The sequence below is a fragment of the Chelonus insularis genome, unplaced genomic scaffold (assembly GCF_013357705.1).
Source record: "Chelonus insularis isolate UGA/USDA-ARS -01 unplaced genomic scaffold, ASM1335770v1 contig_30_pilon, whole genome shotgun sequence".
In the NCBI taxonomy this organism is placed as follows: domain Eukaryota; kingdom Metazoa; phylum Arthropoda; class Insecta; order Hymenoptera; family Braconidae; genus Chelonus; species Chelonus insularis.
Window position 1 is genome coordinate 294,150 of NW_023276482.1, and position 12,542 is coordinate 306,691.

Genomic DNA, 12,542 nt, shown 5'->3' on the forward strand with positions numbered 1-12,542 from the left:
AAGTCCAGCATCTGATTAGCGGTTGTCACGGCATTTTTATGAGCGACAGCATCCATTACTTTATCTACAAACGCTTCTGATCATGCTATTGGTGGAAACCACATGGTTTTTTCACCCGGAAATTAAGCCCTACTGAGACTCACTGAAGTACCTACAACACAATGCTCCTTGCCGTCTTCTCCAGTATTAAAGACTTTCGCTGTATTCTGGAAAGTCGTCCATTCTGCGTCAAGACTGATCATCGACCTTTAGTCCATGCCTCTTTTCAGAAGAAAGCCTGTTTTCAGCAGCGTAATCAACTGAGCTATATTTCAAAATTCACCTCTGAAATACTCTATGTCAAGGGTGAACATAATGTCGTTGCTGATACTCTATCCAGAATGAACGTTATCAACATGCCTACTGCTTTTGACTTCCAGACAATTCGAGATGCTAAACTAGAAAATACAGGGCTTCAAGACTTGTTAAGAGACTATCGATCTCTTAATGTTCAACGCCTTATTCACCGGCGAAATCAAATTTGCTGTGACACCTCTACTTGTTAGATTCGGACTTATCTTCCAGAGCCGCTTTGTCGACAAGCTATTAACATTGTTCACGATCTTGCTTATCGTAGTGGCTGCTCTACACTTCGACAGTTAAAAGAAAAATTTATCTAGCCGCATTTTAGAAAAAAATTCTTAAATCACCATACTATCCTCAATCAACGAAGTTATGCTAGCCGATCCTAACTTTTTCGGAGAAAAATTTCAGGACTTTATCAGACGAGTCAGACCTACTCCTACAGCGTAACATTCCAAACGAAGATGTTTTATTCTTGAAGACTTATATGTATACTCTCATGTCTTTGTTCGTGTGGATGCGGTTGAACGTCCTTTAGATCCTCCTTACTTTGGTCCTCATAAAATTATTAGAAGAGTAGACGACCGCGTTTTAATCATCGATTGGATTGAAGTGGAGTGAGACATTTCAATTGAACGTTTATAGCTAGTATTTTCTGTAAGAACTGATTCAGATGATTCGAAAGCTCATGATTTGCAGCCACAGCCAGATTCTTGTCCTTCTTCAGACCTGGACAGACTAGTTTGCACCAATGTCAACAAGTAGGAAGTATCGTTCCCTTCCCTTCAGTCCAGAACACTGAAGGAAGAGTACCCGAGGGGTCTCAGACTTCTTACTTGACCGGCATGCTGAACCGAGTTCAAGTAGTGCGCCCAAGCGCTGCCAGCAGAAACTGCCAACGTCTATTAATAAATATCAGTTTTTCTAGAAAGTTCTTATTATTATTTATGGTTAAATACCCTCTATTTTGATATGTCAATAAGTACTAACGCCATTTCCTATTTTATTATATGGAATTTAATGAAAAAAATAACGACAGAAATTAACTAAAGTAACACCTTGTAATAAGCTATTTCAATCACAAATATCGGTAAAACTCTACCTAAGTGATGATTATGTTTACTGGTAAAAAAAGTGCTAGATCGCTGGAATCAAGAAGAATGTAAGTAAAAGATGGGTTTCCGACGAATAGAAGTTTGGTTTGTCGCTAAAACTAAAGTCAAATGGGTGCATTATTCAAGTGTATAACAATGACGTACTGAATGAAGTAGAACCAAAATAAAGAGATTTATAGAGCATGGAGTGAGCAAGTGAGTGTGGAATAGTTCTAGTAGGCCTATGTAAAGAAGAGCAAGTGTCCAGAACTTCTAAGATCTCATAATTAATGAAGATGAAAAAAGACTGTTTCGTCTGTGTGGAGAGTTAGGTCGGACTTTGTTGAATGGCAGAGTAAGAGGGAATGAAGAGGGGCGTGTCACGTTTATAGGTAAAAACGAATCTTACACTGGCTTCGGGAATTGATATCTTTAGTTGCTGATAGGAACAACCTCAATGAACAATAACACTGTAACGCAAAAAAAAGTTTAAGTTTCAATTAATAAAATTTATTATTCACTGAGGAAGATAGCTCAGTGAATAGAGACAATGAGCTGAAAAGAGTCACTCTTTATACGCTCTCTCGTTCTTTTTAAAATTTTTGATTCTTTATTCAAGCACAGAATGAAAAGAAATATTTTGTACAATTGTTATTGACAATGTAAAGCAAAGTACAGTTGAAGTTTTAATCTACAAAAAAAACAATCTATTCAAAAGATAGCCTAGCGAGTGATCGACTATTTATAGCATTTTTGTGTCCTAAAAATTTATTTTGATTATTTTTCTATTGATTCAGAAGAAATCTTTCGTTAAGTTGGTAACGACAATACAAAAAAAAACATTTTTGAGTTAATATGCCAACGAATACCAAAACTAAGCAAAAAACTTTTGATTCAGAAATTAATTGCATCAATTTCTGCTAAGAATCATTCTTATGAAATCGGAAATCAAAAATTCGAATTTGCGATTAAATTTCTTAATTTTATAGAACACATTTTGAATCGAGGAATTTAATTGCAAATTCGAATTTGCAATGCTTACTTTGAGAAGAATCCTTAGCAGTATTTGATGTCAATAATTCTTGAATCAAAAGTTTCTTTTTTCAGCGCAACTCTTCGTAGGTTTTCTTGTGTATTAATGATTTTCTACAGTCTTTTTTCACTGAGAATAAGTACTATGCAGAATTAAGGACATTAATATACAAAAAAATGCCTTTAAAAGTATAATTATACTTTTAATTTTTCACTTTTCCATCAGAAAAAAAGCTGTAAGGAACCAAAAATCTAGCAAATGAAAAACGACCTGAATTAACATAAACATTAAATGAACCATACAATAAAATGAATAATAAATCAGTTAAGAGAAAAAAAACAAAAAAAAAAATAAACATCAATAATTAATTCAGAAATCCACTTGGGAATCCACTTTTAGATTATGTACTAATACCTAATCTAGAGATTAAGTGCGGGTCTCTAGTCTCTACTCTCTAACGCTAGATCTTGGTATTGAGCGTAGATGCGGTAGTTATCCATTTCACACAAAGTGGCTCACAAGTTATTACTCCCAAATTTCTGTACAACCTCCAGCGTCCCTCTTACGGCCTAAATTAAGACAAAATTTCAAAATCTTTTAAAATTAAGAATAGCAAATGATTGAAATACTTGTATGAAAGTAGGATGACAACATTTTATCAGAACAAAAAATTTTAAAAAACAAAATCAGCAATAAAATTTATGTCATACGGTTGGTAACCCTTTACAGTAGAAAAAAAATTACGCGATGAAAGAATTCAAATAAATTGCATAGATTCCTATTTTTATTATTTATACGAATTAAAAATCTGTTATTTAAATACTATTATGATCAATAATTATTTGTCATTAACAATGTTCAATTATTATAAACACAATTTCATATTATCAACAATCATTATAGACTATTATATTGTCTTTGATGCTATTTTTACGATTTTAACACAAGTTTATGATTTTTTAATGCTGATTCTGTTTTTTAGAAATTTTTTTTCCATAAAATATCGTTATTATTTTCCTATACATTATTTCAAACATTAAATATTCAAATCTTCCAAGAGATCTCTTAATTTGGTCTAAAAAATATTCAATTTCAGTTAATTCACCATTTCGTCTGGTTATTTACTTCTGCATAAGAAATTACTCGACCCAGTTCGCTGAAAACATAATCAGTTCTGAGTTGCGCAATAACGTGTCGGATGCAGTTGGTTTAGTTTTGATATCATTTCTTGTTCTCAAGACAATCGACGCGATTTTTCGATAATTTCGAACGCACATACGCACATGAGTACATACACATACAGATGTCTACGGGAAAATGGTTGTGTTCGACTCCGGCGACCTCAAAACGAGAATATATGTCAGAATTCGGGATACGCAGAATCAGACTTATTACTATAACTGCCCACTGAGAAGTTGTAAATTTATATAATATCTCCGAATTTTATTAAAATTGGCGTTGCAAACATTGTTGGTAATAAACTATTTTTAAGGGAAATTATCTCTGCAATCGTAATATACAAATTATTTAATGCTATCATTTTAAACCAATGTGACATATCATGAGGTAGAACATGTAAAGAAAAGAAACTTGTCTGACAGTTCTATTTACCCTTTTTTCTGGAGAAAAAAATATAATGTGTAAAGTCGATAGACAGTTATAATATAAATACGTATGAACAAGGAACCATTGTAATTTTTTTCATATTTTTCGAATTATAGGAAATTTTGTAAAAAAATGCGGCAGAGGACTGTTTTGCCACCCACCAAACTGTTTATGTAAATGGTTACATTAATAAAAACACAATATTAATTATTAAATAAAATTAAATAAACTCTTTTTTTATTGGATACTGTATCACATACAGAAATACTTATATTTATCAACAACGAATTGCGAGTTTAACTATCTAAGTAACAAATTAAAATAATTATAATCAAAATTAACCTTAGGTACTCAGAATCAGCCTTGTTTACTCATCAATGCAGACTTATTCCTCAAAAACAGATAAAGGTATTTCGAAATAATTAAATATTCATTTCTCTTTTAGGGCAAAATCTGGGTTTGGCAATTTGGGCAAAGGACACATGAAATCATTATTTCTATCCACTCTGAATGTGTGTCCTTTGTCGTCGCAAATTTTTAAAAACGTAACTGTAAGTTCGCCGTTTCCCATGTCTATCTTATTAATTACTTTAGCATAACAATTCTCAGTGTTCCTTACTAGAAATTGAACTAAGACGTAATTTCCGATTGTCTAATTCTGGTGCTTAATAGAACTAGGTCTAGCCAGTGCAGCGTCGTCGACGGTCTTCACTGTAAAATCCTATGTGTTTGTACTCCTAAATTGAAATGCTGGCACTCGTCTTCACAAGTGCAACTTTACATACTTTCCACTATGCTGATTTCAGAGAATTTTTAATATTTCAGATTCTATTTAATGTATTTTTAGAGTGCTATTACAGCTTCTTGAATTAACTGTTTCCGTCAATTCTTGAATGGCTTTATCGTCGATTGTGAGAAAGGTAATTGCGGAACAACTTTGTTGAATGGCCTATAAAATGATTCTAAGCTATGAATATCACCTCCTGTAGCGACGACGGCATCACCGGTTTTTTTGCAGGTCGTTCTAATGCCATCAGGAGCCTCATTGCCATGGCCACTCCCTGACTAGTTCCACGTGAACTTCTTCCCCTTTAGAACCTCTTGTTACAGTCTTGATGCCAGGATGTAAAACATTGTTTTTTTTTCTGTATTGAGTTACGAGCCCTGACGAAGTGGATGCTCTTCATGTTAGGTGGAGAAGTTTCAAAGATTGGCTGCAAATGTGTCCATATAGAGCTGGTGGATGTGGGAGATTTTTGGAAACAGTACAACAAGACTTGATAGAGTTTTTAGTATACACTACCACAGTATGGCGACGAAGCTGAAGGCCCAACTCTCCAGAATAAGATGCTTGTATTTCTTGACCGTAGTTGGAACAATAATTTTCTGAAAAGTCCATACGCATGATAGCATCTTCGTCTATGAGGTTTGTATTTCTTGATAGGATTGTATGGATGGGTAATGATTGTCCCGACATTTTTTTAACAGTGTTCTATAACGAAAAGATGATCTAATGTGTTATTATACATAATAAATTATGTATGGAATATTTAAACCGTGCATCAGAAGGCATTTACCGTAATTTGATTTGTAAATTTTACTGTATAATAATTTTATTTCATATACTATAGCTTTAGTATGCCGAACAGCAGGAAAATGTGGTGATAGTATTCCAACGCTTAAGAATCACATAGTTGATCTATTTGAAAGCAACAGATTATGTCCCATTTTATTATCTTTACGTTTGCTTCAAGTAAGGTTTCTGAGAGGATCATGTTTATTAAAATGATTCTCTACCAAGTCAGAATGATTCTTGAATGTCAATGATTTTGCACATACAAGAATCGAATATTATTTTAGAAAGACTTCGTTAAGTAATTTTTCGTGTCATACATTAGATTGAATATCATTCGTACAAAATATACTGCAGTTCTTACCACATTTTCATTGAATTTCAGATTTAGGGTATTTTTGTAGTGGTAAGATAATTACTGCCTGTCTTTTGAGATTTATTTTTATAGGAAAATCATTGATACGTGATACGTTTTTTGGGTCTCCACATAGATATTGTAAAATATATGTATGTTGCCCTCTAATGACTATTAGACTAACGACAGTGAGTTAACGACGATTGCTTGACGATTAGATTGTTTATAGCAACAAGGGGAGATCTTGTATATCGCTAGTTTTTGACTGAGACTAGCTAACATTAGACGTCTTGTCTTTGATTCTGTATTTGAATCTGTCATTTTTAATAAACGAACTTTTAATAATAGTTGTTCTCATTCTATTATTTTACATTTGGTGTCAGAAGTGATTCGTCTTACGTGTCGAGATCTTTTATTTGTGTATTGTAATATTTTTTTAAAGTTTTGAATGATGCCAAGAACACCCAACTGTCGTCAAACGAGGAGGGAAACAAGGAGGACTCGTTGTGATAATTGTATTGAGGAGAAAAATTCGTCAAATGGTGGATTGTTGGCTTTGAAGATGCGGATCAACACATTGGAGGAACAGTTTTCACAAATAAAATTGAAGATAAGATTTTTGATCAATAATAATGATTTTAATAACAAAAATCATTTTATTAATCATAATAATTCCAACGATATGGTCTCACTTCGGAAAATTAAAAAAATTGTTTCTGCTCAACATCAAGAGAATTTAATTAAAAGAAATTCTAGTATTTCTAAAAATTTGATTGTTGGTTGTGTGGTAAAATTGGCCACAGAAAAAAACAGTGAATTTTCTTGCGAAAAAAAAAAATTTACGGAAGATTAATTCATTATTTTCCTTCAGTTAATTTTAGAAATCATATTGAGTAGTTTTTATTTTGATTTTAAAAATCTACCAATTAGTATTTTGCTCGAAAAGATCAAAGCAAATGTCTAAAAATTCAATCAATTTGGAAAGGTCCGTATATTATTCAAAATTTCGAATGGTCAATTTAAATAGTTCATATGGATAGACTCGTTTCTTATAATGAGGATGATTGTTGACTCTTTCAGAATTCTGTTAAATTTAAAGTTTTTGTTACCTCCAGTTTGAGAATTTTCTCTTGGAATACCGTAGGATATACACCGTCGGAGTCTTAGTACTCGAGTCCTTTTCTTCATTTATTAGCCCAGAGTGAAATAAAGTGAGGCAGTGGATGTCCATGGTATCCTATTCTTTATGTTCGGATAGTATGCGTAACTATGAGCCCAATTTTCAATAATTTAGTTTGCACAGTGAGCAGAAGCTATTGAACTTATTTTTGAAAATTTCTTGCGCAAGGTGGAATTGATTGTTTTAGTGATATTTGATCATTTATTTAAGAGCCACATTTAAATTTTGAAAGGATGCGTAGTCAGCTATTTATTCGGAGAATTTTCTTCAAGAAGTGAGACCATTCAACTGAAAGAATTTTATTCAATTGCAATTTTATTAAGAACTTAGATGTTGTAATAATCGCAAAATTTGTTTAGCTTCATGACCACTCAGTTTTTTGGCATTTCCAGCTTTTTTTGGGTTTCGATTAAAACTTTCCAGGCTCTTTTCAACTGAAAACAAAGTAGGGAAAAAGAATAATAAAGTTAATTTAAGAACTATAATTTTGACTGACGGACTTTAAGAATTTTAATTGTATAGAATCACGTTATTAGTTAATTTAGATTATTTTTGCCTGTCTTAGAGGTTTTACCCGCCGCAAATTTATGCCCTACCAAATAATTTGTTTTATTTATTTTTAAGCCGGCAGAGTTGGGAAGCGGCAATATTGGTATTGAAGCTGAATAATTACCTGATCATTATAATTCATTACCTCATTATTATAATTTTGAATGATTATTAATTTGATTTTTATAATTTCGAGTTAAAAATTTAATTTCAGATTTCGCATAATTATTCATTTCAACCTAATCCTATATTATTACCCAGCTATTAGAAATTGTCAGGAGGCAATTTTTAGAAGATCGAGAGACGTGTAAAATATATGTGTGTCCTTCTATAGATGGATTGACAAACGACGGTCTATTAGTTAACGACGATTGCTTGATGATTAGATTGTTTACAGCAACGAGGGTAGACTTTGTTTATCTCTATTATCGGCGTAAGAAGTATAGGCCCCTCACTTTCAAAAGCGATATAAAAAAAAATAATAATCTCATTAAGTTGCGTGAGGCGTCAATGGAAAGAGAAACCAATTCTACAACTTCTCTGAAAATTTTAATGCAATGAATTGAAAACTTCGCGAGTTACAGAATTTTTTAGAGTAAAAAACCATGTTTTTAGCGGTCGATTTTTCATGAGGGAAGTTTACACGATCGTAGCAATGCGAAAAATATAGGGATCGGAATGAAAATTTTATCGTAGTTAGGGAAGACGTTCAAAAATAAAATTAAGTTGGAAAAAGAAATTTTTCATAAAAAACGAAGAAGTAACAACGAATAATATCAGAGGACAATATCTCGGCCCCAAATGATGTAATAATTTTTTGAACTGATAGTACGTGTAATTTCGATAACGATTTATTTTTTATTTTATTGTTGAGTAATTTTTTAACTCCATCAGGCCCTGACGATTGGAAAATATCTTTCAGTATTTGTATGCTAATATCAGCCAATTTTTTTCGAATTGACAATCCAACATTTTTTAAAGGAATCAAGCCACCTAAAATAATACTCCGTTTTTTATTCGCTTCCCATGCATCAATCCTGTTATCAAATGTTTTGAAGTTATCTAATAATACTTTTTGTGATATATGTAATTTTTGGAGAATTTCAGCAAGTATTTTGCAATCATCTTTGGCATTATGTGCACCAGCCGTGCTAATATTTAGAGAATGCGCCAATCCAGTCAGACTAGATTAATTCTTAGCTTTTCGGCCAGTCACACTTCTAATAACTGGTAGAGTATCTATAAAGCCATATATCACTTGTGGAAATTCCTTAAGTAATGAATATTTACAAATTGATCTCCACATCTTCCGGATATAATTTTATGGTCGTAGTTTTCCTTATTTTGCACATATCCACACCAAAGGCCACAATTATCATGATAGTTAAATACGTGATAAGGAATGTTTCGTACAGCATTAGCCATACTTTTGCTATCACCTTTATTTAGTGTTACAGCATATGTGAAGCATCTATGTAGATAAGTTATACGATCTTTACTCAGCTCATGATGACTTTTCTGAATATTATATAGTTTCTTCTTTACTCCAGAAGAAGTATGATTAATGTCTGATTGTTTGATTATTGAGTGGTCTCTTGCAGCTCGACATATGGCAATGGTTGAACTGTCGTCATCACCCACTAAAACACCACAGTGAGCATTGTGCGAACGGAGTATAGAGCTTTTAGCAATAATTTTTTTGGCAACATGTGGCTCCATGTGGCAACATTGCTTTCGCAGAACCATTAAAATTATGCCTACAGTCATGATCGACTACAGGAATACGAATACCTTTGCGCTTTGCTACATCACATTTCTTGCACTTACGATTGCACGTAGAATAGTCTAAAACCAGCCGACTCAAAACACCAATTATAGCACCGAAACCATTTAAGCTATCATAGTTTATACCAGCGCCTCTTGTACTCCAGCCCATATCGTATGAAATCATTAATCTAATCACATTCTCAAATGAAATCGGAGCTTGATGCTCAATATCTGTACTAGAAGAAATACTGGGATTTAGAATGGACGTACATAATTCGGTACCGGCTAAGGATGGTTCATTGTCAGAAACAGATGGAATTATAAAACCCGATTGGAATTGTTCTAGTCTAAAATAAAAAAAAATAAAGAAAATTATTCATAAGTATATATAAAAAAATAAGATTATTGAATGATTATCTTATTTTTAATAAATTTATTTATTATTATTTCCAACATAGTGAACATGTAAAAAAATTACAGCAGTAGATTGTAAAAAAGAAAAATTATCAATATCAAATTATCAGTACTTGAATGGAATGCAATACATTTTCGTTTATTATATTTACAAATATGCTTTTTTGAACCAAAAAATCGTCGATAAAAAAAATTAATTCACATAATTATTTACAAATTGCAATAAATTCAATGAATTTAGGAGGATTAGTTTACTTTTTTTATTTACGTTATTTTCGGAATATTAAATATCACACTGAAAAAAAACTTTGTTAATAGTTTACACAACTGCTGTTGACTAATTGTTTGTAAACAATGTCTGTATATCGGTTCATTATATATTAAAATCATTAATCATGTAGATAGATGTAACTAAAAATAGTATCATAAAGTAGGAATGTATATAGAAAGGTTGTCCCAGAAACTAGTATTAAAGAATACAGAGCAATTATAAAAATAAGAAACAAATTGCACCGAAAAACCAGCAATGAAAAACTGTCAGGAAACAGTAAGAAGTATAATTACTTAAAATTATAAAAAAAATATTTACTTTACTATACTTAAAAAATATTTTAAAATTGATATGTGGTAGAGAATTTTTCCAATATCCCCTGTTTTTTAAACTTGTTTCTAAGATATTTCTTTATGAAAGTTTCTTAATTACAGTTGTTTTTCGATGATCGTAGCATTTTCTCGTGTTAGTTTCTTCTCCAGCGTGGTTGCTTTCCTGCAAGATTGTCTAGCGACTTGTTCTGCGGTTCGTCCACCTCCATATTCATACTTCGTAAAGGTATTGAAGTCAAAGCAAGGAATATTCATGCATGCAAACAATTTACATAGATGAGTCCACCCTAATCCACTATGCAGAACACCTACATAACATTAATGAAAAATTAAAATACGTCAAATCTATATAAAGCATATTATTATCTTTTCATTTTGAAATAGTACCTATTGCTGTTTTTATGTTGATGTCAAAATAAGTTTTACGTTTGTCAAGTGAATCTCTCTGCTTTCCTGTTGAAACTTGATTAATAGTAAGACACTTATGACATCTCACTGAATATTGAGAAGCAATACCACGTCTTATTTCATTTACGATGTATTGCAAAGAAAGTGCTTCTCTACATAAAGCACACCATAACTGGTCACCGAGAATTGCAAGTTCGACAATTCTTCGTTCATGAAAGAAGTCGGGTCGTTTTTCCTCCAGATCAATCTCACTTATAGGCACTTCGTCTTCAATGATAGGTATTTTACTCGAAGGCACTTCATCCATAACCACAGGTACTGTATTATTAGGCACATAATCTCCAATTCCAGGTGTTGTATTCAAAGGTACTATGTCTTTAATTACAGTTGCGATGTTTTCTTTTGCTTCAGGTCGAATTGGATATTTTCTGCTTTTTAATCCAGACTGTTGTTGAGCAAGCCGCATTAGATAAGTTTTTTCGGTAACAAGTTTACCTTTCCAACAACAATTTGCTTTTAACATTGTATTAAATGTGAAACCTATAACGTATTGAAATCTAACCTCCAATGAAGTGTCTCAGCTGATCTGTGTACCTAGCTCAATTTTCCTATACTGTCTACATAACTATAAAGTGCGCAATCCTGCCAATTTGAGAAAAATAAATAAATAATATTACAGCGTTGCCACGATCAACTCTTTTTTATGAAGACTAGATATTAACGTTAACAATAAGACATTATTTATATTTTTAGTTTATATACTATACACGTTCCTTCTTAATGATATTTAAACAAAGTTTAGTCATGTAAGTCAATAAATAATGTTCATAATTAATGAAAAAAATTTAGCTTCAAGAAGTTAGATTCAGTGCATTTTCACTGTCAAAAGTTTTCTTTCTTAAAATAAAAAATTTGTAAATATAATGTAAAAACGTCTATAAAGTTTAAAAATACTTAAAATTAAGTAAGTATTCTATGCAACTTATTGTCACTATCAATTTTATTCATGTTTTAAATATGCAATACGTAGATATTTAAGAGTTTGAAATTTTGTGTGCTTTTGTGTCCGATTGTGTCTCAGGAAATTCCTCAAACATATAAGAGTAAAAAAAAGACTAATAGAGAATAGTCTGATCTATAATTCCATCAACTTGAAATAATTAAAAACCGCGAATCAGCTCGCGGGCAATTATGAGAGAATAAGGGTCAATAATCCTCACAGACCTGACTTCGGTTTTCCGACTTGTACGCCGGGCCTTCTCCCCCCAGGTATATTCCTTCGTTGTTAAGATTGTCACTTTCCGACTCAATTGCCCCTTGAAACTTTGGGAATATTTGGCATCTAATAATTGTCTATTTTGCATTGTTCTGCACCTTAGGCTTTTGTACTTTTTCTCACGTTGCATCCATCGTTTTTCTTTTAATGTCTCTCTCCGTTGTTTCTCGGTTTAAATCTTTGACTTTCCGTGTCTTGCAGTTATTTAAATCGTATTCTAATCATACCCGATATTTCCTTTCAGTCTTTCTTTCTGCTAACGTCAATAGCTTCCTGGATGCCTATTTTGTCTTGATGTTCCTCGTGACCTTGTCTTCTAATTTATTCGTTTCTTAGCAATCCC